The following is a 6,709-nucleotide window of genomic DNA, read 5'->3' as shown; positions in this document are numbered from 1 at the left end:
ACAACAACATATGGTAAGCCCGTGTGTTTTAGTACATGTTAAATGTAATGCAAGTGGGATGCTTTCTTGGCTTGTGCCCTCAACGTGTAATCCTACCGAATTACAAATAGTTCAGTTGTCTGCTTTGCTGTATTGCTTGATTCGAATGCTTGTTTGTTGTTACGTTATACCTGAGTTGGCCAATATGTCAGCAGTGCCTGCTGTACTATCGTAAAGAAATGCATTCCTATTTCATTTGAGTCCTTAACTTTTCCTCTCAACTTCATCACAAGATTGTCTTCATAGTTTATATGAGGCCACACTGTTAAGTGCTTTCTTAGATTATTTCAACTGCTTAGATGCCTTGGCAACTTAAATATAGCGGTTGTACACTCCCTTTCAACTTTCATCTTACCATTTTAATTTCTTTTCGGCTGATGCTGCTTCGAACCATTTAAATATAGTTTGCCATGATCGGCAATAATTCGTCCGTTGTTTACCATGTAAGCTTACTGCCTGGATCATACGATAACTATCTCTTACTTATGTCCAGCGGAAACCTTTCAGGATGCCGTTCACACTAGGACACAATGTACAACCCCAGAATCTATTTTTGGAAGCAGTGCGCCATCCATGTTACCAGATGGTAGCAGTTCAGAGGCAACACCGCCGGAGAGCAGTCTGAGCACAGATATTATAGTGCTTGAGGCTCTACTAGAGGCAGAAAGAGATGGTGTGGCTGCCATGAATGAGGTAATCTTTATCTTGAGGCTGGAAATTATGAAATTAGCGGTACGCATTATGCAAGCAACCCAAGAATTGGAGGAAGTAAGAATGTTGCATTTGAATACGAAGGAGGTCCTGCTGTTTCTGCTATCTGAAGCCCAAGGTAATCCCGGTTCTTCTTTAGATACCAGTTGAAATTGTCATTAGATTATTGTACTTGCATGTTGTGTCATGTCTCTGAATGGATTATGTTGCAAGACCCCCTATGTTGTCCGGAATTCGATGTTGTCCATGTGTTTTAATGATCCGAATTTTTTAGGCGAGGTAATCCTCAGTACTTGTATGATTGACATAAGGTGAACTGTTTTTCGTGTGAGCATATTGTATTGGATGAAATAACTGTTTGAATCAGAGTGTATCCAACCTACTGAATTCGAAGATCACGGTATTTCTAAATCATAATCATATATAAAGGTGGAATAAATCTTTGTTGTGGTTTTGAAGAAATAAATAACAAAACGTATAATTATCTGTGGATATTAGTAATCGAATACAAACTGGATTTGAATTTAGTTTGCTAGGTCCCAGGGAAAACGTGAATGCTAATTCTCCCAAGTTTTGAACGAAGCGGCTAAACACCCACTCTAATTTGTGGGCTCCCCGAAGCAAGTGTTTGCGAGATGGAAATTACTGTCTACCCCTGACACTTGACATCCTTATCGACCGGATTTACACTGCTGTCGATAGGGGTAGACTAGTAACTTCAATCAGACGTGACACAACGGCCTCTGAGCCCATTCAGACACGGTGGGCGCCAAACGTGGGCGGCAAAACACATTTGATTCAAGCTCTTCTGAAAGACATGTGTCTCTTCCTCCATTTCCCCATTCATACACGGTGGGCAGCAAAACAAACTCTCCTCGTCCGAAATCGATGTAGGCTAATATTTTAAATAGGGGCAGATGTGTAACTTCCATCAAACGTGACACAACCGCCCTACCTGTCAGCCCTGTTCATACACTGTGGGCGCCAACCGTGGGCGGCAAAACACCCTCTCCTCGCCTGAAATAGTTACTGGCAAATATTTGGGAGATGCGAGGTTACCGTCCTATCCCCAACCGATGCGATGTCTGAAATTTTAAATGGGGGGTAAGTTCGTAAGTTTCCCCCATTTCAGAGAAGCGCGTCCCAAAGTTTGAGATCGCCCCCCCCCCCTCCATTTCCCCATTCATACACTGTCGGCGGCACGACAACCTCCACACTGCGGCCAGCCTCCTCCGTCCGCCACCCCATCCTCTACCTTGCCGGAGCCTCTACCCCTACCCCATCGTCCACTGCAAGAGATGGACGTCTCTCATCCATGGCGCTGGACCAGGATCCTTTCATCGCCTCCTCTCGCTTCATCGGCGCCATCGTCCACCTTGCCGTTGCCGCTCCTACGACCGCCTTGTCCACAGCAACAGGATATATCCCCCGACCCGGTCGTCTGCCGTCTAAAGTCTTCTTCCCCGCCGCCGACAGCCATCGCACCCGCAGAACCCTCAACGTATCAACATAGGCCTACACGGCGTCGCAAGAGAGGTGGTACTCTTCCATATGTGCTTAAGTTATTGATCTCACCCGGAAAATAGATCGTAATTTGTTTACTGTACTTTTCTTGTCCGTACCAAATCGTAGTGGCTAGTTGAAAGCAAACATTGGTTGTGAAGTAGCTTTGTCCGGTTTGCACCTTCAGATCCGCCATGGCACGGGCACTATACTCGTAAAGCTTATGGTTTCCCCCCTTTATATTCACTACCATCATCGTAGGTGCTTCGTGTCATGCTAGCACTGCTCCTCAAGACCTCAACCCAAAGCTTACGTGTTCAAATATGAATCTGATATGATGCTCATATCACTAAAACAGAGAACGTTTAATTGGTCACCTAATGTTCCTATATTCATTTCAAAAAGCATGTGCGCCACCCACTGGTCCAGCTAGTTCCACTTTCCTGATTTTTCTCTTGATGCTTAGGGTTTTCCCCCTTTTATCTACTCTACTGTGATCTCCGTAGGTGCTTTCTGTCATACTAGCATTACTCCACCCTTCAATCTAAACAATACAACACTCAGAATTCGAAAGCTTAATTGTTCAAATATGATTGTGATATGATACTGATATTAGTTAACCGACACATTTAATTGGTTAGCTAAAGGTCCCACTTGAGTTTCCAAATGCATGTCGCGACATATAGAGAGACAGCATAATTGCATTTCTTTGTCACTTGTTGACTGTACTTTCTTGTCCATACCAAATCTTAGTTGTTATTTCAAAGCAAACATCGGTTGCTAACTACCCTTTGCGCGGTTTGCAGCTTCAGATCTCCCATCCCACTGCCACGGTCAACATTGTACTAATCATGCATATGTTTTCCCCATTTTATGATGACCACAATCAGCCTATGTGGTTTGTGTCGTAATAGCACTGCTCCACCCATCGAGCTAAGCAAGCTTAGTTGTACAAATTCATATCTGATATTATTGTTGATATTAGTAAAACTGAGAGATGTTTAATTGGTTAGCTAAATGTTCCTACTTTAGTTTCGAAATGCATGTGAGCCACATATGGAGAGACCGGAAAGAATAGTATTTCTCTGTGCGCTCTGGTTCATCATGGGTGGCCAACCGACATTGTATTGAAACACTTGTAATATCTTCAATCTGCTTGCTCTTCTGCTCTTCTTTAAGATGATACTCTTCTCTTGCGGTCGACTGGTCAGGTCGAGTTGTTCTCCCTTAGTATATTTCGAATCTGTCAGGTCAGGTCGACTTGTTCTTCTTTACTATATGTTGAAGCTATCATCTGCGAAGTGTCATCACTTCTGGAGCTCTCATATTTTGAGGAGTAGGCCACATTATATTAATGCACACAACAAATTACAGCATGCATGACATCTTTTAAAAGAATTGCAGAGATAACACAAAGGGGTTTACAGGGAGGCAGTATTGGATTAGAATCACTTCTGCATTACAAAGAAAATCTCACTTGTTTTTATGTTTTCATGCATGTCAGATATTGAACATTATCAAAATGAATATGAGAATGGGAGCACGAGAGGAATATTGTGGAACGATCCACTGGCTAACAAACTTGGCATGGTGGAGGATAGCCTATCTTATTCACCCATCAAGGTGCTTGCTCTAACTTTGCAAAGTTGTATTGGTCGCACATATTTTGCATCTGACCTCTTGCATTTCTTCTACTTTGTTACACCATCTGCTTAGTTTAAGCATCATATATGAGTATATGCCATAACTATCCATTTTATGTACCTATTCCATGTGCCGTCACACTATGTTTTTCCAGTCAAATGTTGTTCTTTCGTGATAGATGTCCAAAAGGAAGAGGGTGAGTGCAGATCCTCAAGGAGTACAAACTAGGTATTTGGAAAAGGTAGTGGTACCTGTTAAATCAGATAGATCAGCAGCCACAGAAAACACAGGCCCAACTGTACCACACTTTACCCCTACTCTAGTGGCCAAACCCCTATTAGAACTGCTGGGAGCCCAGTGTCAGGTACTGTCTATGATATCAATTCAAAATTTGAACTCCTAAATTTCTGCTTGTGCCTTACCTTCTCTCTTGTATGAAAACTAATTTCATATGAATCTCCTTGCTCAAAGGATCATGCGATCTCAAAACAATAATGGGCTCTGCATTGCTCTTGTTAGTACCTCTCTCCCTTTTGCCTTGTAACGCTGTACTTAATTAATTGCTATTTGATTATGTATCATCAGTCTGCACCTGAGCTTCATTATCCTCTGTTTCTTCCAATATTATTTGATCTATATTTACTCTTTGCAAAATGTAGAATAATGGCAACGCTTATAAAGAATTTTCTTTGGGGAATTTATTGAATTATCCTTTCATCAACATGGAGAAGGGCTTTGTCCAGCCCGTGTTAACATGTAATGTAAGTTCATCCTTCTCAAGCCTTCAAACTTTGTTCTAGTATAGATTTGGATAGGCATCATTGCCTCCACTGCTGTTTACATCTGATTGGATGTTTGCAACAACTACCAGTTTCACATTGTAGTTGTAAAAAAATGTTCCTTATGCAGAACAGATCCATTTATTTGCTTATATAATTGTGAAACCTGTTACGTGTCTCCTTGTTTCTCTTTCAGAGTCGTATCTCTTACACCAGGCAGAACTTTAGGGAAGATAGTGAGCCAAACCATCTTGAGGACAATGAGATGACCCCAAGGTCATGTCTTGATGAAGACAGTGAGTTGAAGCTACTCATCAGTAGGTGTGAGACAACCTCTGTGCAGTCGCTGCCTCAATCAGTTCGACTTCTTCAGTCTCAACTTAAAGGGGGAAGGCTTGCTTCAGCTCAGCTCCGACTTGAAGTCAAAGATGCAATGAAGATGTCAGAGGACTGCCGTGCGCACCATCATGCCTTAAATCTAGTGTTGATGCATCTATCGTTGACACAACTGAGGTCTAGTCAGCTTCTTCAGCTGTTTGGGGGGGCCGACCTAGCCAGGCCTAGTGCCTTCTGAAGTGCTCTCAGTTTTGTATATTCTTTTGTCGGCGCGTTTATTTGCACTGGTGGCGAACTTTGATGTCCAATGGATGTAATATGTGTGATAGCCGTGATAGCCTAGCATAAGTTGCTTGCTTATTTATTTCCTTGTTGTCTTGTTTATTTGTTTGCTTGTAGTCATTGCAGTTCTTTTTCCGCGGTTTGCTAGTGGCTGCAATAACCTATTTTTTAAAACTAGGCCACAATAACCATGGGCTAATATTTACTGTAGTGACACTGGGCCTCCTACGGGACGTAGAAACAGTGGGCCTTCTATGGGTCGTAGAAACAATGGGCCTTCTATGGGCCGTACAAACAATGGGCCTTCTACGGGTCATATCATCAATGGGCCTTATACGGGCAGTATGATCGATTGGCCAAACATGGGCCAATAACAGGCCGCATTATGGTCGTAGACGGGCTAGAGTTGGAATCGTCCGTTCATGGGCCAACCATAACGGGCCATCATTAATAGGCCGTATTTCATGACGCTATGAAAATGGCCCAACGTGTTAACGGACCACAAACGGGCCGACTGTAACCACGGGCTGAATTTGGCCCATAAGCAGAAAATGACAGTAACGGGCCGTAAGTAAAGGAATGCTGGAAATGAGCCCAAGAATAAATGGGCTTTGAGAAGGCCGAAAGATAACATGGGCTAGAAACGGCCCAACGGAATAACGGGCCCTTAATGGGTATAAAGTGATACACTGTTCATTATGGCCCAGTTTCACCACGGGCCATTAATGGGTGTAAAGTAATACACTGTTCATTACGGGTCAGTTTCACCACGGGCTGTTAATAGGCCAAGAGTTACATAGGGCCTCATATGGGCCAAAAGACGTCATGGGACATACATGGGCCAGAAGTGAAAACGGGCTGGAATCATATTGGGTGGCCCAGATGACGCTACTAGGCCTAATTCGGATAGGGCGTAACGGGCCTTGGTTTAGCGGGCTGTAAATGAGCTATATGCGAACAGGCCGTTAACAGGCTTTACATGGGCCGGCCCGCCACCTTTTGACCAAGTCAAACGGGCCGGCCTTTTCACAGGAATGGGCCTCTGTTGGACTGTGCCACGTGTCGACGTATCATAGGTGCCTTTTGTCCAATGAGTGGATGACATCTGTCCCAACGGTGAGCCGACACGTGTTTCCTCCAGCCAATGATGATTTTACACGTGGAAAATCCCCATTGGTCGGGGCTGTTAATGGGTTATCGGATCCAAAATCCGACCCGATAGCTTAACGGCGTTCCGTTATGGTGGATGCCACATGTCGGTCACCCTTGACGAAAGCACTTCTGTGACACGCGATTTATCGTCATGGAAGTGGACACTTCCGTGATGATAATTTTGGTAATGTCATGGAACACTTCTACGACAGCACATGTATGACTATCTTGATTCTGTCATAAATTTGTCATGGATGTACATG

This window comes from Triticum aestivum, chromosome 4B, assembly GCF_018294505.1.
Source record: "Triticum aestivum cultivar Chinese Spring chromosome 4B, IWGSC CS RefSeq v2.1, whole genome shotgun sequence".
Lineage (NCBI taxonomy): Eukaryota > Viridiplantae > Streptophyta > Magnoliopsida > Poales > Poaceae > Triticum > Triticum aestivum.
Note: the sequence above shows the minus strand (reverse complement) of the source record.